The 26,253-nt window shown below is 44.9% G+C and overlaps 1 long non-coding RNA gene across 1 annotated transcript in view; it reads right to left on the reverse strand.

Moving 5' to 3' along the window:
* The window catches only part of LOC144118318 (uncharacterized), a 50,596-nt gene extending 47,729 nt beyond the window's left edge, over window positions 1–2,867 (reverse strand). Inside the window, exon 1 of the long non-coding RNA XR_013312008.1 lies at window positions 2,730–2,867. This is a non-coding gene — a long non-coding RNA (uncharacterized LOC144118318). The remainder of the gene's footprint in view (window positions 1–2,729) is intronic.
* Window positions 2,868–26,253: the final 23,386 nt, after the last annotated feature.

Consider the following 26,253-nt stretch of genomic DNA (forward strand, 5'->3'; position numbering starts at 1 on the left):
TCAGCATTTTCGCGGCAAGGAAAGTACAGACACGAAAGTTGTGGGGGTTTCTGTGTCCATCCACGACTGGGTGCGTGTGTCTCTATGTGCACGTGTGAGCATGTGCGTGTGCGTGCAGGCGTGCGCGAGCATGAACGTGGGGATTGCATGCTGCATTTCTCACACTTCTGCGCACAGGAGGAAGAAGAGAAATCCAGCACTTTTTTAGGCACCAATGACCGACGCAAGAAAAGAGGCGGCGCGTGTCCGTTTCGCGTTTGAAGCCTTTTTTTTCAAGTCAAGTCAAGAAGTCTTTATTGAGTAACACAAACAAAATGTATACACAGATATTTGGACCGATAGCCAATGAGGCTAGTAAGCGGTCCAATACAAAATAACATATATTCAGTCTATCCCACAATGTTTTGGGCAGGTAGTTCTCTCACGCAATTTCGACGACTGCTCTTGCCGACTAGCCTTTGGCTTTGCGAATGACACGTGTAGCTGGTGGACCTGTCAAGCCACGCCTTCAGCCCCTGTAAATTTCTCGTTACCCCACACAACACTTGATTCAGAACGCTTCGTGCGGGTGCCAAGAGACCGTCATGATGCTTGAATCCACTATTCGCGGATAGGGCGCAGACGGGAAGTGTCGTGGCTAACTACCCGTGTGTCTGAGATGAAAAGAGTTCAAATATTATAGCATATTTTCATGCGAAATAATAGTGTCACAGTTCTTTCAACCACCGGAAACCCGTGGGAAGCTTCCGTTTCGTTACGATAATCTCCAACCTGTGCGGTTTTGCAACCCTGGTCATGAACGTCTCTTTGATATCAGCGCGGTAAGCCGCTTTTCTTTTATATTTGCGGACGATGAGAAGCTTCTGCAGTAGACAATTGCTCAAAATCACTGCTTTACAATGCATATCGCTGCGCCATCCACTCTTACATTAGACTTCCCCCTCAACTGAAGCGTCGACTTCCACACAAACGTGAAATTGATTTCGGCGCGCTATAAATCTCGATTTTGTAGCTATAGCTATATTACAGTAGCATTTCGAGCCTTCCGCGTGTCGGCGCCGTGGCGGTGGCGGCGCTGCCATTCTGTGGCTCCGCTGCCACACTGTCACCTGGTTGTTCACTTGATGCGAAGCAGCTGCCGGCGGCGCGGTTGGTCACGTGGATGGTCACGTGACCAAGTTCCACTCGGCCAGCTGTAGCTACGCGTCACTCCAGGTTTAACCAAAGCTAAACCACCGCCAATTTTTTCTTATCGAGTTGCTAGATGTAACGCCGGACGGATGGACGGGAGAATAAGCCATTAAAGGCTTTCGCCTTAATATGAAATCGGTATGACTAAAGCAAAATGCAGCATGCTGTAGGCAAGGTAAGCTAGAAGCAGATAGTCAACCAGTCAGTGGGTGACTTCTTCATCCACTTCATTCATCCAGTTCATTGTGTGGGTATAACGGAAAGCAAGAATAATCAGTACTAGTATAAATTTCTGAATTCCCGTTTACTTACCAGGATTGAAGTGTATTATTTTATTTCAGTGCTAAAGACAACAGTTGCTTTCAATGAACTTGTCAATTTAAATACTCATACCGAGCATCAAGCCGATCCGCTAGTCTAGTTAGTGTTCAATACGAATCATGACTCTGAGCCACGCCACATGTTCAGAGTCCGGTGCAGCATGGCATGGCAACATTCAAACCGTGCCAGAGTGTAGTATAACGGCGAGCTGAAGTACATTCTTGTATTGCTTGAAACAAAACAAGAAATCAAACCTTTGTGCCTGACAGCATCAATTTAACCCAAGGACAAGCCTTGCTGCTTTCTATTGCGCAGCAGGCCGTACTTCCGAAATTATCCGAACTTCGAACGAAAACCTCGCAATAGCGGTCACCCTTTTATGACGATCGGCTTGAAACATTGTTTTATGATGTATGATGTAAGGGCAATAAGTAAAGCATTATATATTTATTCCTGCCTACCTGCAAATCGAGAGTGTTGCAACATTTAGCCCTGAGAGAAATACCTTACTATTTATTCGCGGATAAACCAGTTTTTGCGACACCTGCCGACAAGATCAAAAAGCAGCAGTAGATGCTCTTCGTAGCAGACACCTTTCACCCGCCTAAAAAAAACACGTTTGCATGGAGGCTATGCAGACGCAAAAAATAAAGGAACAAAATAATGAAGCATAAAACGTAATTCCGCTTTCCGTCAATGTGAAGGCAGTGACACATCGTTTCATAAACTCCTTTCCTGCTCTAAATATCGTACTACAGGATTCCATTGATTGAGGAGACAGTGACAAGCAGCATCCTGACATTTATGCGCATTTCGCCTGTTCGTGCTTTGTTTTGGTTGTAGGGTGGGATATATACTCCGAAAATACCAGTATGCAATGCACAGTAAGGCATGGATACCAGTAAAACGAGCTGTCATGTCCTCGCCCATCCTAGAAACACATTCATCTTTGTGAGCTCACGAAGAAGTTGTACACGTCGTCTACCCTCTTTAGCATACCGCAGAACCTAATTGTGCACATCTTCCTTGATACCTGATGGTTTGAACCACACCGCCTGTCCGGTGACTGCCTATGCTGTTTCCAAGTACTGGGCCTGTTTCCATCACCACCAGATAAATTTCAGAAGATCCTTAATTTACATGTTAATGGAATTTAACAGCACTGATGAAATAATAGTTCGCATAACTTTGCTCGAATATCAAAATCGATTACTTACTTGTTTCCTGTTCCTGTGCGTGCGATTTTTTCTTGCTCAGGCGCTACTTTCAAGGCCTTATGTGCAGGATTATCTGGCCAAGCAAAGGTTATATGTCGCAACATTCTCCTCTTCCTGCAATTTCCACGTTTATTTTTTTATAGCGCGTGGTCGGGATGAGCACGCGCTATCAGCGCGCTATCAGCCGCGGCAGCGTCGCCACGCTTTGGAGTGCGTGAGGTCACCTTCTGCTATATATGTACGTTCTATGCCCGTGAATAAACGGCTTTTGTTCCCAGGATGTCATCGTGATAAGTTACTTCATCTTTGATACACGCTTGTTCTTTTCATCGCGCGTTCCTTTATGTGCCCTGACGGTAGCCCATTCTACGAGTCCTATACCCCCCGTGCTTTCTCTGAAACTGCTTCATGCCAAGTTATTTGTTCACAGTTCTGTCTACTCTTTCCCACCGCAGAGCCTCAGTGTCTGTGCGCGTTTTTCTCGGCATCCGCCTGTTTCCATCTCCGAACGTGTCTTTCAGCGCTATAGAAATACAGGTCTCATCTATTTCTTATTTGCCACTTCGCCCTGCATCCTTATTTCTGTCGTCAACAGATTCTGAGTATCCACAGTTTATGTACCGGATGAATTTTCTCTTTTTGTGGGCGGGGTCTTTTTACAAGGTGTTCTCTACCTCGGGCAACAACTTAGGAAGTATATAGGTTCCTACGCCTGCTTCTCGTTCCAGATGATCTATCAGCGCAGCTTATCTCCTTTCGTACGGCTCAGTTTTCAATTACCGTCCCTTCTTCCCACCTTTCCGAGCCTCTTCTTCCCTTATTTTTTTTCGAAACATCCAAGATCCTTCTTGCTTTCTTCGAAAAAATAGGGAGCAAAGACGACTAAACCTTTCTGGTTCTTTGACGACTTGCTTCTCTGCACACTTGCCTTGTGCTCCTTTCCAAGCTTCGTTTTAGCTACCTTCCGCTTATTCCGTCCTTTCCTGCTGTCTTGTATTTTTCTTCGCTGAGTTTAGTTTCTAGATTTAGCTTTAGTTATTCATTACCTTTTATGTAAGTTGCCTAATCTCGACGCTCCATCTTTGGAACTAACTTTTAGGGTGTATCGTTCTTATATCTTTTACGATCAGGTGTCTGATGACCTTATAAACTCTCTATACGAAAATGCTTACAGCGTCCTACCCTCTTTAAGGTATACATTTTATTCGCATTATTTCGGTTTTCCCTAGAGCACGAAAAAGGGAAGGCACGGAAAATGTTTAGTAATATCGGAACTCTAATCAGAATTCCTCATCGCGACAAACGAGCCTTTCTGGGTCATATGGCCCTAACAGTTATTATTTTTGCTTGACGTGCTCACCAGAACCCGTGGAATGTATTGGGCTCATCGGTATATTCATGTTTAGGAGCTTGTCAAGTCTCAGCGGCGACTAGGCCCGTAAAACATAATGGAAAGGAGACTGGAAACTTTAAATTTTCAGCAAAATTGAAAAAAAAAACACATGACATAAGCTTTTAAAATATGTACTGCCGTTTACAAAAATAACTGGATGTTTCATGTGCTTCAGCGCGAGTGACGTTAAAGGTTTAGTGAAGGACGTAAGAATGTGAAATACGATGAACTGTATTGGCAATATCTTAATTAAAGAACCGAAAAGTATGCGAAGAAATAATGATCAGATAATTAAAAAAGTTCGATCGGATTATTCGAGGAATGACTTCTGGAAACTACAAATATGAACTCTCGACACTATATTAAAGTCTTCACAAAGTTGAGAAGAAAACTTTGAAATAAACCCCAGAAGTCTAGAAGAATGACTCCATTCATGAAAACCACAACGCTGCTGTTCACTTAGCTCTTTCCCTGTAGCAGTTTGTGGCGTACAGTTGCATGCAAATTCTTGATAGCAGACTGATCAACCCGCCCTCTTACACCCCAGCCGGAAGACCCTGGACTTTGGCTGGAGCCTCTGCCCACCAAGCTTGCCAAGACCTCTGCTGAACAATGCAAGTTTTTCATTCATTTATGTATTCATACACAATATTTATCATATTTGGCACCTTGTGGATTTTGTTTTTCTTCAAGTGAAATCGGGTGGCAGAACAAACGCGCTTTTAGTAACTTGATAATGTGAAGGAGAATGTGGCAGATGTGCCGACGGAGCTGAAGGTGCTCTTCTCCATACCTTCGGACAGTGAAAAGACGGTTACGCAGAGGACTGCATGGCTCAGTGCGGTGGATTAAGAAACCAGACATAACCACTTCACTCTCATCAAGTATGGCATTATGTTGGATGAAGATTAAGATTAATATTGCCACCTAGAGTCGGTAGGTGGTGGTGAAAAACATTTATAATATTTACATAGAGGTTGACCGGGAAGCAGCCTCTAGTGGGCCGCGCTTCTTACAATACTAGGTGGGGTCTTTTATTCAGAGACCGCATTGGTCTGGACCGCCACTCGAGCTCGCTGAACCAAGGTTTCTTGGGCCGTCAGGTCCAGGCAGCCAAGCAGGGCCGCCTCCCAGACCTCTCGTGTAAGGGAATGGGTTAACGGTGGAAGAGAAAGATTTTGCTGGCATGCCGTGACCATGTGGAACGAGTCAGCCACCTCCCCACAGAAAGCTAGAGCAGAGGCTAGAGGAAAAGTATCAAAATGTTTGAGTACTGCTGGGCACAGTAGAGTATTAGTAAAGAGTCAAAGAAGTATTCTTTTGACCGCTTTCCCTATAGACGCTTGAGAGGAGCGGGATACTTACGGTACGAGTACCTGTAGTTAGCGAGTATATCCTTAAATGTTAAAAGAGGATAGGTGTCCTGATCCAGATCGGTATGGTCTACGTCGGGGGCCTGGTTAGTGAGTGTGCGGGCGGTCGAGTTGGCGGTCTCGTTCTCTGGTATGCCCTGGTGGCCTGGAGTCCAAATGAGAAAACGGATCATGGGGTCCTGATCTCGAGCTGCTATTTGAAGTATTTAATGCGCTGTAGGCGTTATCCAGCCCCGCTCATAATTCCGACAGGCCCCTCGCGAGTCGGATAAGATGAATTTAGATTGTGGGTTGGAGGCGGCCAGGGCGATTGCTACCTTCTCCACGTGGGTTGCGCTAGGGGCCTTAAAAGTTAGGCCGTTCACCAGTCTTCATCATAAATGACTGCGGCCCGTACCGTCCTTGCCTGGAATAGTGTGGGCCCTCGACTTCTACGTAGAAAACGCTATGTTTGGGTCATAATGGCGGTGCAGGGCATTCGCCCGCGCCTGACGCCGTCCATTGTGGTTCTCTCTGTCTATTTTGGCAGGAAAGGGCCGAACACGGAGTTCGCCTCTCCATGCACCCTTTTCTCAGTGTGATGGTAATGTTGTATATATAGCCGGTCCAGATGGCGACGACCGGACACAGTCTGGGCAAGCCGGGTGCATTGGTTAGTCTGGTGCGCCTCGCGCAGCTCCCGATAGGTGTTCACAACCCCAATGCAAGGAGTCTCGCATTGGAGGTAGAGATCGGGAGGTCGAGCGCCCTCTTTATCATCTTGTGGACAGTAACCTCCAAGATGTCTTCATCATGCTTACGCAAGTGAAGGTAAGGAAAGAATTCGACTCGTCAAAAAACCATGGGCGAGTCGCATCGCATCCTTACTTCTGAGGCCCCCACGCTTGTTGGAGACGCGGCGGACCAAGCTTCGCAAGGTTGGCGACCAAGTGAGACCCGATAGTCTTAGACGGGCAGAAGGGCGGACTAGGACTGGCCTGGTAGACACACTAAGCCAACCCATACCTGAGCGGGGGAAGACAAAATAGACAGGCGGGTGCTATCGCACCGTTTGGCGGCGCCAGTAAATGGCCAACAGTGTGGCGATGTCAGTATTATTACTCGACCGATTTAGGTCAACAAGATTATGTGGAATATGCGGCGTTTGATTAGCTCCTTTTGCAGCCGGCGTGCGACTGGCGTCACCACCATGCAATTGGCGTTCTCAAGTAGCTACCGCATGAAGCAACGTCACTCTGGCGTCAAGCTGAATCTACCTGGATCTATCGCCTAAAAATTTGGGATGGTTCCCGCCAACGAGCCCGGTCCAGCCAAGTGTAGAGCGAAGGCATAACCTGGCTATGCAGCAAACACTCGAAAACGCTGATTGCTATAATACTTTACAAAATTTTAAAGGTTTCGTACCATGCAACAGTTCAAGGATTTTCGCCTCTAAGGTTCTAAATGAATCTGCACAATTAGGCACGCAAGCGGCTATGATGGCTGCGAAGCTCGCTACATACGTGACACTGCTGTTGCTCGTCGCGGCGTTTTGACCTAGGCAGCTGAAAGTGAAAGGCGAGCAGTTATCAACCTCATGTGTTGCTCCGCGCCGTTTACGAACTGCAATAAACAACTGCTGCGCCTCACCGGAAGCAGTTTTGAAACACTAGCACGGTAGGGCTACCAAGTTCTACCAAGTTGAATAACCCAGGAGTATACGGGCGCTTCTAAATTTCAGGGAAAACATTTGCACCGTCTGATATGACTGATATTTGACAGTCGACTTTAGGTAAAAACTGCTTTCGTGTACTGTTCATCATTTGTTTTTAAGTAAGTTATGAAGGCCTGATTTCGAACAGATGTGTACTTCATTTTCTGCAAATATTTTTTTTTCTGCCAACGAAGCTCTTCTCGTGCACTGTCCTTCTTTGTCCATTGTCTCCTTTGAGATGTGTAAACATGCACGAGTACCTACTCTCCCTGTTAACGCGGTAACGGTGAAGGCCCCGTTCACCAGAAAATCTAGTGTCGACATTCCGGCGTCGGCATTGTGAACGAAAAATCGCGGGCATGGCTCTGGCAGGTGGCCCCCAGTGAGCAACCTAGCAGGCAGGTGGGTCATCTAGGTTACGTGACCTTGCAGCGTCATCACAGTATGTCCACCACATAGTGCGAAAACTGCTCACCGTGGCAGGTGGCAGTTAATTAATGAAAGCTAGGTCCCTCGGGAAGAGCTACCTGGGTCGCACAAGGCCCACTGCTGGCAGCACCTGCCATAGCAGTGCAGTGGCGTATCGCTTAACCGCTGCACCAAAGCGCCAGGAGGGGTATTATGACAGCCGGGGATCTATGAATGCAGAGTACAGAATTACCTTCTGCATATTCGAAATTCACTCATTTCACTATCGCTTCATACCCTTAAGGCGGAGCTTAAGAGTCTTTTTCAATTTTTTTGTGTTTTTCTGGAGTTTCAGTGCTTCACACTCGTTAAGATGAAGCCTTGAAAGCTTCCCCATCACATTTACTAACCGAATATGTGTATATTTGATGCTTTCGGGTAGGATTTTTTGCAAAAGTCCTTTTAAAGACTGTTTAGGCAGGCGTATTGCATTTTCTTTGCTGGAAATTATTCTATTCAGTGATTAGTAATGTTTACATTCTCCACTGTAACCATGCATCAGTTTTGCACAATTATCATGCAATATTCTGCTGAACTCGCCGAAGTCTCAATATGCCAATCAGCGCCGCTTCTTTCGTGGCCAAGGATTCATTGGTCTTGAGCGTGCTGCAACACTATGACAACAACACGAAGGAGGCACATTTACCCCCATTGGTTTAAGATCGCGTAATCATTAATAACTAGCCCGGATTTCTGTCGTGTAACACTGAGGTGATAACCTCATATGCTGGCGCCAGAGTTCGGTGCGGCACGATGCTGCGAGATCCGCACGGCACACCAAGTGCGGGCGACAGAAAGCCTCCGTGCTCTACAACGGCGGGAACAAGAGCGAGCGGATCGCTACTTCACTCACGGTGCAAGTCAGATTCAGTACGGCTTTAATCAGGCCCTGCTGCTTGACATTGTAAATCACAGTAGTGTGCACCGCACAGGCAACTTTCCTGGTTTGTGGTTCGAGCGATTGAGAGCTGCGATGGCCCGTGGTTTGGATACGATTTCGCTTCGTAAAGAGCACTGACCGAAACCTCGGCAACGATCACGGTTGGCTTCCTTTGAACAGTTAGCAACCGCTACAGCTCGATGGCACAGTGTGTATCTATATGTGTAAATAATACTTTATGCCACCAGGCATACTATCGCAATAAAAAAAGAAAAACCTCGACATGAGTGTTGAAAGTGACGCTCACAAGCTCAATGTTCTGAAAAGCAAGGATATTATCAATACATTTAAAAAATGCCTAACAGATGTACACTGCAAAGCAGCGTCAAGCGGTAAATTCAAGATGTTAACCGCTTTTGGAAAAAAGAAGCTTGCTGAAAGCAATGCTGGCATAGCGAGCTGAGATGGACAGGCAGTGGCGAGCGATACCATGATTTCTCCTAGCAATAGATCCCTCAAAAAATGTAAATGTTTTCGGTAACCTCATTATGTAGAGCGACAACTATTTTAGTTTTTCGTATTTCATTCTAGGCTCTACTGTAGGTCTATACGCAGTGTCCGGCCTAACCTCAATGTGAGGCATTTCTTGCAATCCGAAGCTGCTCTGCTGTGCGAGTAATCATTCAGCCTTTCTCTGCGAGGGCGACAATCCTCTCGGACTAGTAATCTAGTAATCTCGGCTTCCGTGGTCCTGAATCCCTATTTACGTGACGCTCCTCTAATGCTTGAGTCAGCGCACCAAGGCGGCAGCCTTTGTCGAGACTGGTGCCAGAGACGGAGCTCCAGTGTTTACCACGGAGACATAAGTTGCCGCGACGTATGGGCTTTGCTTAATTGCACGGCCAACCGGAGCACAGCTGTCCGGAGCGCACATTGTCCCGGTCCAAGCTCTAGGGCTCGATGGGGGGGGGGGGGGGGGGGGGGGACTGTGGGGGCTAAGGCAGTCTGCACAGTAATAACCTTCATCTTGGTTTAGATCATTAATGTTTGGCTAACAGACACCCAAATGTTAGCTGGCCAGGCCTCTTTCACCAATTCGGTTGAGCTCGAGCACAACAGAAATCCACTAAAAAACCAGATATTCTTTGAGGCAAGGCTAAATTGAACGGATCTAAGGTGTGAATGGTTAAGCGTGTTCATACATTAAAGTAAAAATTACGTATGCACTGTTATTGCATGCAATTTGCAACAGAAAGTACTTGCCGCTATAAATATTCATGTCCATCCAGACAGTCCAGAGAAAGTCAGCCGGTTCTACTTTTCTGCTGCGTAACATGAGAAAAGCATTGTTTTATTTGAAAAGAGCAGATATATAAAATTATAGGTTGTGTCTTCTCTTTCTCAAACTGGCACGTGTGGCTGCTGCATGTCGGCAGGTTGTTTGATGGATCCAGACAACATACGCAGCTTCAAGATAAGTTCTTCACAGCCACACCTGCTGCTGCTAAGGACAGGTTTGGTGGTGGTAGTGGTTTTATTAAAAAATAATAGTAGAAAGGAAGGAAAAGATTTTTACTGGCCCCGGCATCTGCCATCGATAGCGAAGCACCTGAGCTGGGGCAGCGGAAATAAAGGATAGCAGGCAGAATGGAGAAATGAAATGAAAGAGGTGAGGGTATAGGAAGAGAGAATAGGGGGAGAAGTAATATGTACAAACTATTTACACAATAAGAAATGTGTCAAGGTTGTGCGCGTGAGTTGGCAAGGAAAGATTATTAACATCATAAATTGTTATATCCCACCAACACAAGATATTACCCCACCCTTAACGAAATAGAGAAGATCATGTAGACACTTAGTGATGAGTTTTTTATCATATTAGGCGATTTTAAGGCTAAAAATGAAATTTGGGGAGGGAATAAAACAGAAGAAAAAGGAATCCATATGGCCGAATTTCTAAACAGAAACCAATTGAATTTATTAAACCATGCTTATACTCTCCCTACTTTTGAAACTAAGAATGGAAAAAGTTGGATAGACTTGACTATCCTTTCAGCTTCATTGACACCGCACCTCAATCGATGGGATGTCTTAAATTAACTGACCAGCAGTGACCACAAATATCTTGCCCTCGACATTTTCAACGAGGAAACATTCAATGAACCTCATTTATCAAAAAAGGGAGAAATTAAAGTGCTTGAAGCATTAGCCGCAGATAGATTGATTAGAGATACAGCAAATGCTCACATAAATTCTAAGAATCATCTTAAATATATGATTAAACACCTCTATGAGAAAATCGACAAACTAAGCAAAAGACATTCAAAAATAAGAAAAAACAAAAGAAACAGAGCTAAACCATGGTAGACATCAGAATTAGAAATGGAAAGAAAAAGCGTTAACGCTCATAGGCGTCGATATCAAAGGTTCGGTGACAACCTTAGGGAGGTCTACCGAGCGTTATATAAAGAAGCGGCGAACAAATATAGCGAGAAACTTAAAACGGCCAAGGACAAGCCATGGAAGGAATTTTGTGGCATGGTCAAAGACAGGAACCCATTCAATTTGCCATACAGATTGGCTGCAAATAAAATAAAAAAGCTATAGTTATTCCTAGCATTGAGATCAGACCAGGACAAAGATCCAAATCAGAACAAGAGTCTGTCGATTATGTTTTGAATACTTTGTATGATACAGTGCAACCGGAAAAAAATGTCTACCAAAATGTTGTATGTAACATAAACCAGTACAGTTGGGAAGAAAATGATTTAGCATTTACAGAGCAAGAAGTTGACGTGGTAGTGGCTTCATTGAATAAATTTATAGCACCAGGGCCCAGATTTGTTGAGAACACCCTTCATTCAATCGATGTCATCATCATCATCATCATCATCATCATCAGCCTTACTACACCCACTGCACGGCAAAGGCCTCTCCCATGTCTCTCCAATTAACCCTATCCTTTGCCAGCTGCATCCACCCTTTGCCTGCAAACTTCTTAATCTCATCCGCCCACCTAACCTTCTGCCGCCCCCTGCTACGCTTACTTTCTCTTGGAACCCACTCTGTTACCCTTAAGGACCAGCGGTTATCTTGCCTTCGCATTACATGTCCTGCCCAAGCCCATTTCTTTCTCTTGATTTCGACTAGGATGTCATTAACCCGTGTTTGTTCCCTCACCCACTCTGCCCACTTCCGATCTCTTAACGTTACACCTATCATTTTTCTTTCCATGGCTCGCTGCGTTGTCCTTAACTTAAGCTGAACTCTTTTCGTTAGCCTCCACGTTTCTGCCCCGTAGGTGAGTACCGGTAAGATTATGCTGTTGTACACTTTCCTCTTGAGGGAAATTGGTAAACTGCCACTCATGATCTGCGAGAATTTGCCATATGCGCTCCAGCCCATTCTTATCCTTCTAGTTATCTCCCTCTCATGATCTGGATCAGCTGTCACTACCTGCCCTAAGTAGACGTATTCCGGCACAATTTCTAGGCTCTCGCTGCCAATTGTGAACTGTTGTTCCCTTGCTAGGCTGTTGAACATTACCTTGGTTTTCTGCATGTTAATTTTTAGACCCATCGATCTGCTCTGCTTGTCTAGCTCGTTGATCATGATTTGCAGTTCACCTCCTGAGTGACTCAGCAAGGCAATGTCATCAGCAAATCGCAGATTATTTAGGTATTCTCCATTTATTCTTATTCCCAACTGTTCCCAATTCAGGCTTCGAAATACCTGCTGCAAACATGCGGTGAACAGCATTGGCGAGATCGTGTCTCCTTGCCTGACGCCCTTCCTTATTGGAATTTTATTGCTGACTTTATGGAGGACTATAGTAGCTGTGCAGTTGCTATATATATCTTCCAGTATTTTGACATAAGGCTTTTCTACCCCCTGATTACGCAATGCCTGTATGACTGCTGAGGTTTCCACTGAGTCGAATGCTTTCTCGAAATCAATGAAAGCTATATATAGAGGTTGATTATATTCTGCGCATTTCTCTATCACCTGATTGATAGTGTGAATATGATCTATTGTGGAATATCCTTTACGAAAGCCTGCCTGATCATTTGGTTGATTAAAGTCTAACGTTGCCCTGACTCTATTAGCGATTACCTTAGTAAATACTTTGTAGGCAACGGATAGTAAGCTGATCGGCCTGTAATTTTTCAAGTCCTTGGCGTCTCCCTTCTTATGAATTAAGATAATGTTTGCATTCTTCCAAGCTTCTGGTACAGTCGAGGTCATAAGGCATTGCGTATACAGGGTGGCCAGTTTTTCTAGCACGATGTCCCCTCCATCCTTCAACAGATCTGCTGTTACCTGATCCTCCCCAGCTGCTTTTCCCCTTTTCATTGCTTCTAAGGCTTTCTTTACTTCATCTTTCGTTACTGGCGGGATGACGCATTGCTGTGCACTGCTGTCTTTCTCATTGGCGCTCTGATTACATTGGCTACTGTACAGCTCAGTGTAGAACTCTTCGGCTACGTTAACTATCTTATCCATATTGCTAATGACATTGCCCTGCTTGTCTCTTAATGCATACATCTGGTTTTTACCTATGCCTAGTTTCCTCTTCACTGTTTTTTAGGCTACCTCCGTTCTTTATAGCATGCTCGATTCTCTCCATATTAAACTTCCTTATGTCGGCTACCTTGCGCTTATTTATTAACTTTGATAGCTCCGTTAGTTCTATTCTATCGGTAGTGTTAGATGCCTTTATGTTTTGGCGCTTCTTAATCAGATCTTTCGTCACCTGAGATAGCTTCCCGTATCTTTTCGAACTGTCCTACCGCCTACTTCTGCTGCGCACTCCGTAATTATTGATGTCAGGTTATCGTGCATTGAATGAACATCAAGATCATCTGTCCTCAGTTAAAGCCGAATATCTGTTTTGCAGCGCTATCCTAAACTCCTGTGCTTTCCCTCTTACGGCTAACTCGTTAATGGTCTTCTTCTTCGCTAGCTTCTTCCGTTCCCTCTTCAAGTCTAAGCTAATTCTAGACCTTACCATTCTATGGTCGCTGCAACGCACCGTTCCGAGGACGGCCACATCCTGAATGATGCCAGGTTTAGCGCATAGTATGAAGTCGATTTCATTTTTAATCTCACCATTGGGGCTCTTCCAGGTCCACTTCTGTTTTCCTCGTTTGCGGAAGAAGGTATTCATGATCCGTAAATTATTTCTATCCGCGAATTCGACTAATAACTCTCCCCTGCTATTTCTAGAGCCTATCCCATAGTCACCTACCGCGTGGTCGTCAGCCTGCTTCTTGCCCACCTTCGCATTGAAGTCGCCCATCAGTACAGTGTACTGCGATTTTGCTTTATTCATTGCTGATTCTACGTCCTCATAGAAGCTTTCAACGGTCTGGTCATCATGGCTGGATGTGGGTGCGTAGGCCTGCACCACTTTCAGCCTAATTACTATAGCTGCTACCCTCTCGTTAATACTGTAGAGCTCCTCTACGTTGCCAGCTATATCCTTAATAATTGAGGGCAACGACACTAGTTCTCGTCTATCTCTAACCCGCGATAGCACAGTATGTGTCCGTCCCTTTAGTACTGTATACGCCTCACCTGTCCTCCTAACTTCGCTAAGCCCTCACTCCCATTTAATTCCCGCTAGTTCCTCAAACAGCACTGCTAGGCTAGCCTCACTAGCTTAAAGTTTCTAGCGGTTAAACGCTGCAGGTTCAGATTCCAATGGCGGCCTGTCCGGAGCCAGAGATTCTTAGCACCCTCCGCTGCGTCACAGGTCTGACCGCCGCCGTGGTCAGTTGCTCTGCAGCCGCTGGGGACTGAGGGCCGAGGGTTAATTGGTTTGATCATAGAAGGTTGTGGCCAAGTACTACACCAGGGTGGCCAAATCCTGCTCTGGTGAGAGAGTGGCGTTGTCGGTACTGGTCACCGAGATAAGGCCGCACTCCAGGCCTGGTTATGCAATTCCATCGACACGCGGATTTTTTTTTAAAAACCGGTGGAGAGTTGCGCGGCACCAGGATTTGAACCCCGGTCCTCTTGCACGCGAGGCGGATGTTCTACCTCTACGCCATCGCCTCTATGATTCAATCGATGTACAATAGCAATAAGAAGTTTTTCCTCAATATATTTAACTCTTGCTTAAGACTGGCCGCTTTCCCAGATATATGGAAAATCTCGAAGGTTATATTAATACCAAAGGGAAAAGGAGAAACCCAGACAACTAAATTGAGACCAATAGCTATTAATGCAATAATCGGTCAGGTACTAGAGAAATTACTTAACAATAGAATTTATTTTTTCTTAGTCAACAACGATTTGCAACCACTAAATCAATTTGGCTTTAAGCATAAGACTTCAGCTACTATGGCATTAAACCATTTAAAACAGAATATTAAACAACAAATTCAAAAAGGCAAGAAATAGTTATTATATCACTAGACATAAAAAATGCATTTAATCATAATAATAGAGATGCGGTTGCCAAACTCCTTGAGGAAATCAAAATTTCTCGAAACCTATATAACAACTTTGGAAACTTTAAGCAATCGAACTATTAAATATGACTCGTTAAACTGCTCTTTACAGTATAAACTGAGGAAAGGTTCACCTCAGGGGTCGCCTCTGAGTCCCCTCTTATGGAACTTAATGATACCGGAACTCCTAAAGAGGAGTACACCAGCTCAATTCCAAATTCAGGCATTCGCAGATGATATACCCATCCTAGTTAATGCTAAATCGAGACTGGAGCTCGAACAACACAGTGAACTAGCTCTTAGCCACATCTCACAATGGGCTGATAAACAGAAACTAACATTTAACTTAAAAAGTGTCAATTTTTACTTAATGGTAAAACGTATCAGAAAAGACCTCCACAAGTTAGAATGAAAGGCAAAAACCTCCAACGAGCAAGAGAATTGAAAATATTGGGTGCCGTCTTCGATGAACAGCTGTCGTTTCTTGCTCACTTAAAGCACATACAGGAAAAAATTACCATCACATTAAGATTAGCAAAATTTACCGGTAGTAATTGGGGTATGACACCGGCCCATCTACGACAACTATATTTTCGAGGTCTAGAAAGAATAATCATTTATGGCTCCCCAATCTGGTATTTACAGCATTCTCACATACTAAGGAAATTGAGAGCCATACAACGCATACCGCTATTAAGAATATGTAAGGCATACAGAACGACTTCTAATCTTGCTTTGGGAGTTTTGTGCGACGTCCCCCCTCTCCATATAACTATTGAAAAAGGAAATAGTCTATTCGATATCCTTCATAATAACAGTACTTGGACATGGGAATGAACAGATATTTCAAGTAACGAAATAGTTACTGCTGTTTATGGATGGACGATTCACCCTGCGAAAAAATTGAGTATTCCATATAATAAAAGGGTCATTCCCTCAGACTATCAAATCTTTACCGACGGGTGAGAATCCACAGGTACTATAGGGTCAGCATTTGTAGTCTTCGATGTTAAAGGGAATATTATCCATTCGGCACAATTCAAACTTCCTTCATATAGTAACAATTTTATAGCAGAAACAATAGCTATACGGGAAGCAATAAGATTTTTAAAAGCCATAACGAGGCTAAACATTATCAAATTTTAACGGATAGTTTGTCAACTTTGGAAGGACTACGTAACCCTCATAACAGTAACTACTTCGTTCAAAAAATTAGAGAAGCACTTACATTAGAATGCACTGCTTGTAATATCTCTCTTACCTACGTCAAGGCCCACCAGGGAATAATGGGAAACGAAATAGCAGATGAATTAGCCAACAAAGCAAGATCTCAAGGCGTATCCACGCAGCACCCAATAACAAAACAATTCAATAAGACTGAATTATATAAGGGATCAAAAAAGAAATGGAACATAGCTTGGCAACAAGAAGCTTCAGGAACGTACTATTATCAGTGGAGTCGCAGCATTTTAAGTATACCGCAATCTTCTCCATGTAACCACCTCTTATCCCAAGCGTTAAGTGGCCACGGACGATTTCCTTTTTATTTAAAACGATTCGGAATCTTAGAGAAAGAGGAATGTGTATGTAGGAAACAAGCAGTATCTTTTGATCACTACCTTATGGATTGTAGGCATATGACAGAGAGTATTTAGGCACTTAAAAAAATAATCCTAGGAGATGTGGCAAGGAATAAACCCGAAATAATTAAACATCCAAAGGCAATGACTATAATTGAGAAAATTGTTCAGAAAATAATGAACATTTGCTAGTCAAATAACCATTGACGTGGAATTTCGTCGCTAGACGGGAGGGGAGGTCATTTCGAAATGGAAGGCAGTACACCAACCGAACTGTTCCAATTTCCTGGTTCTGGTTCTGCGACGCCAGCTTAGGCATAACACAAACTAGAGCGAGGAGTAAAAGGAAGGAGGAGAAACAGCAGTACTGATTGATCAGCATATAGAAGCGTCCCACGTGACTTTACGTCAGTGTCATCACGCGCGCTCTGCCAGAAGAAAGGAGAAATACTTGCGAATAAACAATGTTATATCCTCAACACCAAGCAGCTGTCGCTCAATCTCCTGTTCGCTAAACAAACTAAAGTATTACTGCTGCCTCCCACTTTCCCTCCGCTGGCACTGCCGCATATGTCATCCATTTTCTCAGCTCTCCTACTCTCCTCAACCCGCACACTTGTGGCGTAGCCAACCTTGAGATCACCGCGATCGTGCGCGCGTTAATATAAAGCTTGACAGAACTGCCCCAGATCAGGCACTACTATATTTACACCGACTCCCAACGAACCCTAAGTTCCGTACAGAACTGCACCACCTGGGCATGGTGGCACCGCAGTGAACATGTCGAGTAATCCATTCATCTTCTTGCTCCAGGCGCTTGGTCTGCTGATTTCTTGCGATCGTTTCGTGGACGGCACCCGGACAATCAACCGTACCGCATCAGCACCGCTTGCTCCGCATTGTACCGAGTGCTGCAAAGCCCCGCTGAACGAGCTGGGTCCCGGCTCATTTCTTGGACGGCTGGATCAACTGGTCTACGCCCCCCTCGGAGGCACAGCGGCTTCCACAGCGCCGTCGTCTTCACGTGCCTATAAAGGGCGCGATGCGACCGACGGCGGCATTGGGCATGGTGGCACCGCAGTGAACATGTCGAGTAATCCATTCATCTTCTTGCTCCAGGTGAGAAAACGGTTTGGCAAATGTTACAGAAGTAGCGACATTTTTCTTGTGGTGCTGCCTTGCCCAGGCGAAGTGTATACAATTATTTGTGATAGCATAGTCTCTTTGAGGTACTTGCTGCTGCTTGCTGGGGATGTGGAAAGTAACCCCGGACCTAACATGCAGGAAGTCCTGACTGAAATCCGCAAATTGGCTGGTGAGATAGCTGTAATAAAAAAAGACAACAAGGCTATAAACGAATCTCTGGAAGGCATTCATGCGAAACTGGACACGTTGGCTCATCTCGAAGGCAGAATCGCAGGTGTTGAGGAGAAAATGGAGACATTTGAAAACATCATTAGTAGGCTAGCTCTTCAGGTTGATGACCTTGAGAACAGAAGTAGAAGATCAAACTTAATTTTTTACGGAATTACGGAAGAAGAGGACGAGAAAACAGATGACCTGAATTCAAAAATCACAGAAAAAATTAACGGTACCCTTGGTGTCACAATCTCGGGAATCGAGAGAATGCACCGCCTAGGCACCAAAGCTGAAAACAAAACCCGACCAGTTATTCTGAAGTTGCAAAGCTTCAGAGACAAGGCAAACATAATGAAGAATTGTTACAAACTAAAGAATTCCGGTGTTTCGGTTGGCGAAGATTTTTCTTTACGTGTACGTGGCATTCGAAAAAAACTTTGGGATAGCAGCAAAGACAACCGAGATAGGGGTGAAAAAGTATCACTTATGTACGACAAGATTAAAATCAATGAGCAGGTTTATGTCTGGGACGACGATAAAGAAGCCAGAGTACCCGTGGCAAAAAACCAACCATTCAAAGGGGGAAAAAACCGATCAAGCACGTAATACCACCCACCTTAATCATAGTGAACATAAACGCCAGAAGTGTCGTCAACAAAACTACAGAACTTGAAGCATTCATTCTCGAACACTCTCCTGATATTGTCGCAATCACAGAAACATGGCTTTCTCCTGATATTTCAAGTAGTGATGTCTTCCCTCCTGGTTACACTGTCATGCGCAAAGATAGGTGCTCTCGCGGCGGTGGTGTGGCAATCTTGATCAGGGAATACATTTACGTCACACCCATGCCAGAAATCATAGGCGCTGAAGCACTTTGGTGCAAAATCATGGTAGACACATCCGTCTTTTTTTTAGGCACTATGTATCGGCCCCCTAATGCTACCCTAGATATCTTACACGTGCTAGCAAATTATATGGAAAGTCATTTCACCCACAATACTAAGATAATCCTTACGGGAGATTTTAACCTGGCTGGCATAACGTGGGACACGCTTGATAAAAAAAATGCCGATACAGCTCATACAGATGCACTGCTTGATGTAAGCTTTAACTTCGGCCTTAGACAGCTTATCCAGGAACCTACACGTGTTACCGCAGTAAGCAGAAATGTACTCGACTTGATTTTTGTGAGTGATAGCATTGCAAATGACAGAGTTTCATGGGAAGTTGTGGATGGCGTATCAGACCATAGAGCAGCTAAATGCTTCTTGCTGCTGGGCGTGCCATCACCTACGGTAAAGATGAGTGCACGAATTTTCGACTGGACAAACGCCGACGACGTTAGTGTACTGGATTATCTAGATGAATCGTATTCCACCTTTAGTTCTCTCGCCATGAATAGTTCAGCTTCAGTAGACACATTATGGTCAGCGTATGAAAGAATTATTCAGCACTGCTTATCAGCATATATTCCCACAAAGGTCAAGCCGGTGCATAAGAAAAACCCTTGGATAACAAGAAAAATTATACAATTAAAGCGCCAGACTGCAAGACATAGGAAACTGAGGAATAAACTGCCGCTACCCGTCTACACTGATAAATTACGCGAAAAGTCTCATGCACTAAAGGCAGCTATAAAAAAGGCTAAAGATGAGTACATGAACGTCACCCTAAGTAATTTTATCAAAGTATGTCCTTCCAAGTTTTGGCGGTACCTCAATTCGAATTCACGTCAGGACAGTAATCCACCACCCGCCGAGGCTATCGCGAAGGCTACAGACTTCAATGATTACTTTATATCAGTATTTACGCACGACAATGGAAAAAAACCTGACCTAGAATATCCTCCGAGTAACACAGCAAAAATAGATGATTTGATCATAAATGAATCGGGCATTCTTTCCCTCTTACTTGAAATAGACCCTAAAAAATCCGGTGGTCCCGACAACATACCAAATGCATTTCTTATGCGTTACGCGGAATGGATGTCAAAGTTCTTGCTGATTATTTTTGAAAAATCACTACAAACAGGCGAAATCCCGGAGAAATGGAAAATTGCCAAGGTCATTCCTATACATAAATCGGGCAACATTACCAACGCATCCAATTATCGACCAATCTCGCTTACTTGTACAACATGCAAAATCCTCGAACATTTAATTCTTAAACATATCCTATCATTTCTAGAAAAAAATAACATAATTGTGCCTAACCAGCATGGCTTTAGAAAAGGTTTGTCTACGACTACTCAATTAATAGAGACAATTCACGACCTAGCGTTTACAATAGACAAATGTGGCCAAACAGACATGATATTCTTAGACTTTTCGAAAGCGTTCGATCGGGTCTCCCACCCTAAGCTCCTCCAAAAACTTTTCCATTATCTCGGTGACAATAATATTACCAAATGGCTGAAAGGCTACCTTACAGGCCGGCGCCAATATGTACACTTTAAAGGGCATTCTTCAGATTGCGGCGATGTGATGTCTGGCGTGCCACAAGGCTCCGTTCTGGCCCCTGTCCTCTTTCTTCTTTTTATCAACGACCTGCATAATAGTACTAACATAACAGTAAGAATGTTTGCAGACGACTGCATCATTTACAAAGAAATAACCTGCCATGCAGACCAAGCAATTCTAAATAGTGCCCTTGAAAGCATAGCACAATGGTGTGGAACATGGCAGATGACGATTAATGTAGAAAAAACGGTTTGCATGACAGTAACAAATAAGAGAGCGGCAATAAATCTCCCTTATTATCTACAAGGACAGATGTTAAGGAAAGTAGAAGAATATAAATATTTAGGAGTAATAATTTCCTCGGATTTTAAATGGAACAAGCAGGTAGCCTATATTACTAATAAAGCACTGGCAGCTCTCTACTCGATTAAACGATCGCTTAAATCCGCATCAGTCGACACTAAGCTCTTAGCATACACTTCACTTGTTCGCTCCATAATGGACTATGGAATAATATGTTGGCTCCCCTTCCGCAAACAATACATAGAAAGATTAGAGGGCGTACAACGAAAAGCGGTCAGATTTATTTTTAACAAATATCGCCGTCATGACTCCCCTACACAGCTCTTAAGACAAGCCGACCTTCCCACTATACATAACCGAGCCAGACTACTGCGCCTCAAGTTTCTTTTCCTTCTGCTTAATGGCGGTATGAAAATCGATACGAGTAAGTACTTAATAAAGTCAAACACGCGCACTACCAGAACAAAACACCAACAGCACTTAACCGAGTACAGATTTCACAACGATATATTCAGGTACTCTTTCTTCCCACAAGCAATCCGTGAGTGGAATAGTCTGCCTTGCGATGCTGTCAACTGCGCATCACTCAAAGATTTCATCGCCAACATATCACGCTTTATTTTGCAATAACAACTACGATGCTGGTGCGTTAACTCTTGCACTCTTTTTTCCTTGCTGACGATGACATCCCGACTTTCTTATCTGACTCTCGCTTATTATATTTTTTAACCATGTTGCTCGTTTCTCATGACAGTATCATTCTTCAGCAGCTATTGTTTCATTTATTGCTCCTTAAAAACTTGTCTGCATTTTTGTTACTGTGTTTTTTTTTTTACCGTGCCGAAGTCCTCAAATATGCTACTTGCTCCTGTTTTGCTATTTTGTTTTACCTTTTGTATAATGCATATTGCCTTGTTGGACTACGATCGCCTTTGTGTTGGCACTTACTTGACCTGTGTTATTTTGTGTATGTGATGTCCCACTCCTGCGACGGCCTCAAATGTGAGGCCAGCAGTATGTTCAAATAAATAAATATATAAATAAATTAGGGAGGACGCCAAAGACGTTCTCACTCGCGGCGCTCTGCCAACGCTATTTAGAGGTGGATCCATCTATACTCACCCAAGGATTGCTAATAACGAGCTGGCTCATTAGCTTGCCCTTGAACTTCACAACCGGGCTTAGAAAATCCCTAGGCCAGCCTACCGAACGGCTCTGTAAACGCACCATGACTCCGACGAGGCATAACTCAGTTACCACCACAGCGCATAGCCATTATCGTATCACGGTCGCACGTACTCCCGGAAATTCCAACCATATCTTAGCGAAGTTGTGCGCCTCTAAAGATTCCGCTCCTGCCACAACTGCTTCCCTTCCTCTAAGACCAACCTGGGCATTGGTCCCGCTTCGTCGCTATCCCACCCCATTATTTCCCAAACCCTCCTCCTCCTCTATACTGGCCTACCTGTCCGACGTAGCACCATCCAACAAGCTCTGGGGCGACAAGCTTTGGACGTTCTGGATGCATAAGCAGACTCTTTGTCGATATTTGGTAGATCGTTTGAATGCGTTAACAGCTGTGACAGTGCCGTGTGCGTCTCTGGAGGGTCGCTATCTCCGGCGGCATCCTCCCTTTGTGGCAGCCCGGAAGCGCTTGAGCAAGAACTGTACGGCACCAGGAATCGTCGTGTGTCGAGGGCCAATGCTCAATGGGCTTCAGATGCCGTCAGCCTGGCCCTCTGTGTTCGCACGCCGACAAGCCTTTTAGGCATCAAGGGAGCTGGCAGTGATCTTTTCGAAGCAAATTAGCCAATTTAGAGAGCTAGCAGGGTACAACCGCAGCTCCTTCTGTTCTTCCCTCCATTCGGACTAAGCGGCCAATGTTCCGTCTCCACCGTATTGGAGAAGCCAGCCCACTTAGGCATCGCTAAGCGTAGACAGCTGGGCTAGTTGGTTCACAGTCGCATTATGATACATCGTTCTGGCGCACAAAAAACACGGACGAAGGAAGAACAGACACACAATCGCCGGATGATGTCCGGCGATTGTGTGTCTGTTCTTCCTTCGTCCGTGTTTTTCGTGCGCCAGAACGATGTATCATAATGCCACTTAGGCAGCCGAGACTAAAGAGCAGCTGCACATCCCGCAAGAAAGACAAAGACGCCTGCAAGAGAAAGAAAGACCCAAGCCGTCGGGAGGTGCGGTGAAGACCAGGAATGGCGGCGCTGAGAGGAGGCGAGAGAGACGCTCCAGCCTGGGAAGAAGGATCTCCCGAATAGCCGGACTAGGGAAAGCGGGTCAGTGGAGGGAAGAGCAAGGCCTGGGACGACACCGTTGGCTAACCAGTCCTCCGCCTCCCCGAGCTCCCAATCCATCGGGGAGAAAGAAGCCTTACATGAGCGAACGAAAAAGGTCAGCTCGGCGGCCCCTCCGTACTTCCTGACGAAGACTCCAGCTCGAACGCCGGTTTGTGTAAGCTTAGGAATCCCAGCCTACATATCAAAAATTGTTCCAAATGGGTCTAAATCTGTCTCTGTGCCTCTCCGTCCCGTGTGGACTAGCGCAGTATGCAGGGTCATCACACAGCCGAACATTGGCTGTATCCGAGGTTGACACACTATCCGAGGTGTCACACTTAGCTTCATTATATCCGTAGTCAAAATACTAAGCTCATAACATCCGAGGCACACAACAGAAACTCGTTATATCCGAGGTAAGACTCAACATTTCGTTATATCCGAGGTTAAGACATAACAGTTCGTTATATCTAAGATGGCATACATAGGTTCGTTATATCAATAAATGAATCATAGTTTCTTTTCATCAAAGAGATGGGCGGGGCTGCAGGCAAAAGCCGCCCGAAGGAACGGCAGCTTCACCAAAGCCCACAGTCCCCTCTTACAAGGCGACAGTGAGCAAAAGAAACACACACAAAATACATTTTTGACGGCTACAGAATCACACGCACAAATTTTCGATATTGACATCAATATAACCTAGGAATAAAACAATAATAAATATCCAAACCTTCACATAAATGCACAGATGCAATGAAAATAAAAAGTCAAAGGGATAGTTTTGGAACTACCGCACTGTACTGGCATATTTCTTGTTTAGTTTTTTTTAAAGCTCAACACCAATTTTTCTGTACTGACTAAGGAGTGTTAGCAGAGTGAACAACAAATTTTTCTTAAGGTAATTAGTGCGTGGTGTTATAACAATCCATTTTTCTTTTTGACGGGTAGAGTATGTTGCAGCGCTTTCTTGTATAACAGTGATAATTCTTGTAGAAACATTCAATATTCTATTATCTCCCGTTTTAAAGCGACAGTTAACTTGTAATTATTTGGAAACAGCTTTCTGTGTGGATGTCATAAACAGCTTTCTGTGTGGATGGCAAGTCATAAAGGATCATGAGAAACTTCTTTGGAGAATAAATACCTTTTGTAAATTTGTATGCATAGGTTAACATACGAAATGACGTTATATCCGAGGTGTGATACTAATCTTCGTTATATCCGAACTCTACGTTCGAACAGGTTGTATTCTAAGTTCATTCGTAGCCTCTGGGCAGGTCTGCGTCCCCCAGCCTGCCTTTGGACAGGTGCTCCACTTGTCACTGCCTACTGACAGATGGCGCTCGCCGTTGCCGCTTGCTAACGAATTCTAATGCTAACTCAAATTCTAATTTCTAATGCTAACGAATTATTAAAGTCGTTCCTTGTCAGTTCTTGCTACACAGAGATAACCATCTTGCGAATTTCGTTTTAGTGCGTCGCAGTTCTTTCCCAATCAGTTTGCCAGTCGTGGAGCAATCCGCGCTAGGAATACGTTCAAACACATAAATATAAAAATGAAATTACAATGCGTCATCTGAGACGCACGTATAAAAAAGGCAGTGGTTTAGCTCCGGTTAAACTTGGAGTGATGCGAGAGCTACATCTGGCCGAGTGGAACTCGCTCAGTCGAATTGCAAAGTCAGACTTTCGCCGCTCCGTTTCGCTAGGCGTTCCTTCTTCATCTTCGTCCCTGGACGTGGATTCACTCTCTCCCTTTCTCTTCCTCTTTCGTCCCCGCCCCCACTCGACATGACGCATGCGCACAGCTGTTGCAGCTTGGTTTCGCCGGCGCGTCACGCCGCCGGAAGCAGCAGCGGCTCCGCACCACGTGACCAACCACGTGACCAGGTGACCACGGCGCCGCCACGGAGCTCAAGGGGTGCCATGCTGAAGGCTCGAAAAGCTGGCGTAGTGTAGCTCTCGCTACAAAAGTAGAAACTCAGGGGTTGGTGCCGTCGATGATGCCTTATTATAGCTCTTCTGTTGTGGGGGATTTATGCGATTAAATGAACCACCTTTCTTATTATTCTGCAGCCATCGCTTTAAGTGCGAAGCTCCTCGGCCTAAAGTTCGTCAAGCGTCGTCGGGCAAGGAGCATCCATGATCACGTGACCATCATGGGAATATAGTCCTTGCGTCGCGCTAACTTCGTTCTCATTACAGCCTAATATTGGGGCCTATGGTGCAATATATTAGGTGCAGGTGTCTCAAGGAAGCCAGCGACTAATATTTAGAAATTGGCTTTTTGGGGTAAAAGAGTGGCTTTTAGGACATGGTAATATCAACTTAGCCGACATGAAATACAGGTGAATTATGTTAGCTAGCACGCTGATTCACTGAACCGTAATAGTTCTCTTTCCAACTATTAAAGAAAGCGCCCGGTGGCAATTAGAGATCTGTAACTGACCATTTGCAAAATCTATATCAGTTTTCAAAATTTTGAAAACGCGATTACACCGTTCCTGCTGTATCTTAAGATGGGCACCGGTGAGCGCGCATTACAGGCGTGCGATTTTCCAATCGGGCGAGAAATGGCCATAATTGGTTGAGGCGCCACTTGTTGAGTCCCTGGAAACCTTGAAACTCCCACTGTCACAATCGCCGCGGTCAGAAACTTGTTAAGAGTTGCAGGGGCCTCCCCCTCCAGCGGTCCTCGCGAGCCAGTGTATCGTCCTACGACTAACACACTACAAGCAGCAGACAGCACCGTTTATTACATGCATAAAAAAGAGCACTAAAATGTAGAAAAAATCAAATGCACGCGTTCCAAATCAACTATCGCAGCAACACCACGATAGCGTCAGAGCTTCTCAACGCTGCAACGGAGATGAAAACCCGGCGGTTAATTCTAGCAAAGCTTTGCTACGCTCAGCTAGTGGCAGCATAGGAGATACTTCTAACACGCTGCTACATTCACTCATGGGCGCTCTCCGCTTTAACAAATCGCGTAAAGATTCTAGTGCCTCAACGCAGCACAAATGATGGCTTGGCAGGGCCGCAGCCGTTCACACCGGGTGCCTTCTAACCACCGTGCCGGATCAGAGGAGGAGGTCGCCGGACGAAGAAGGGCAGTGCTTCCGCGTTTGCCTCTCCTCGTGCGCTACCCGCTCGGCCTTTATCTAGCCGCTGGCGGGATGGCACGCATGCTCACCGCTCTGCCGACGACGAACCTGCCGGGCATGCGCCGTGGTGTCGCACTCGGGTGCACTCGAGTGTTGC

The sequence above is a fragment of the Amblyomma americanum genome, chromosome 2 (genome assembly GCF_052857255.1).
Source record: "Amblyomma americanum isolate KBUSLIRL-KWMA chromosome 2, ASM5285725v1, whole genome shotgun sequence".
NCBI lineage: Eukaryota > Metazoa > Arthropoda > Arachnida > Ixodida > Ixodidae > Amblyomma > Amblyomma americanum.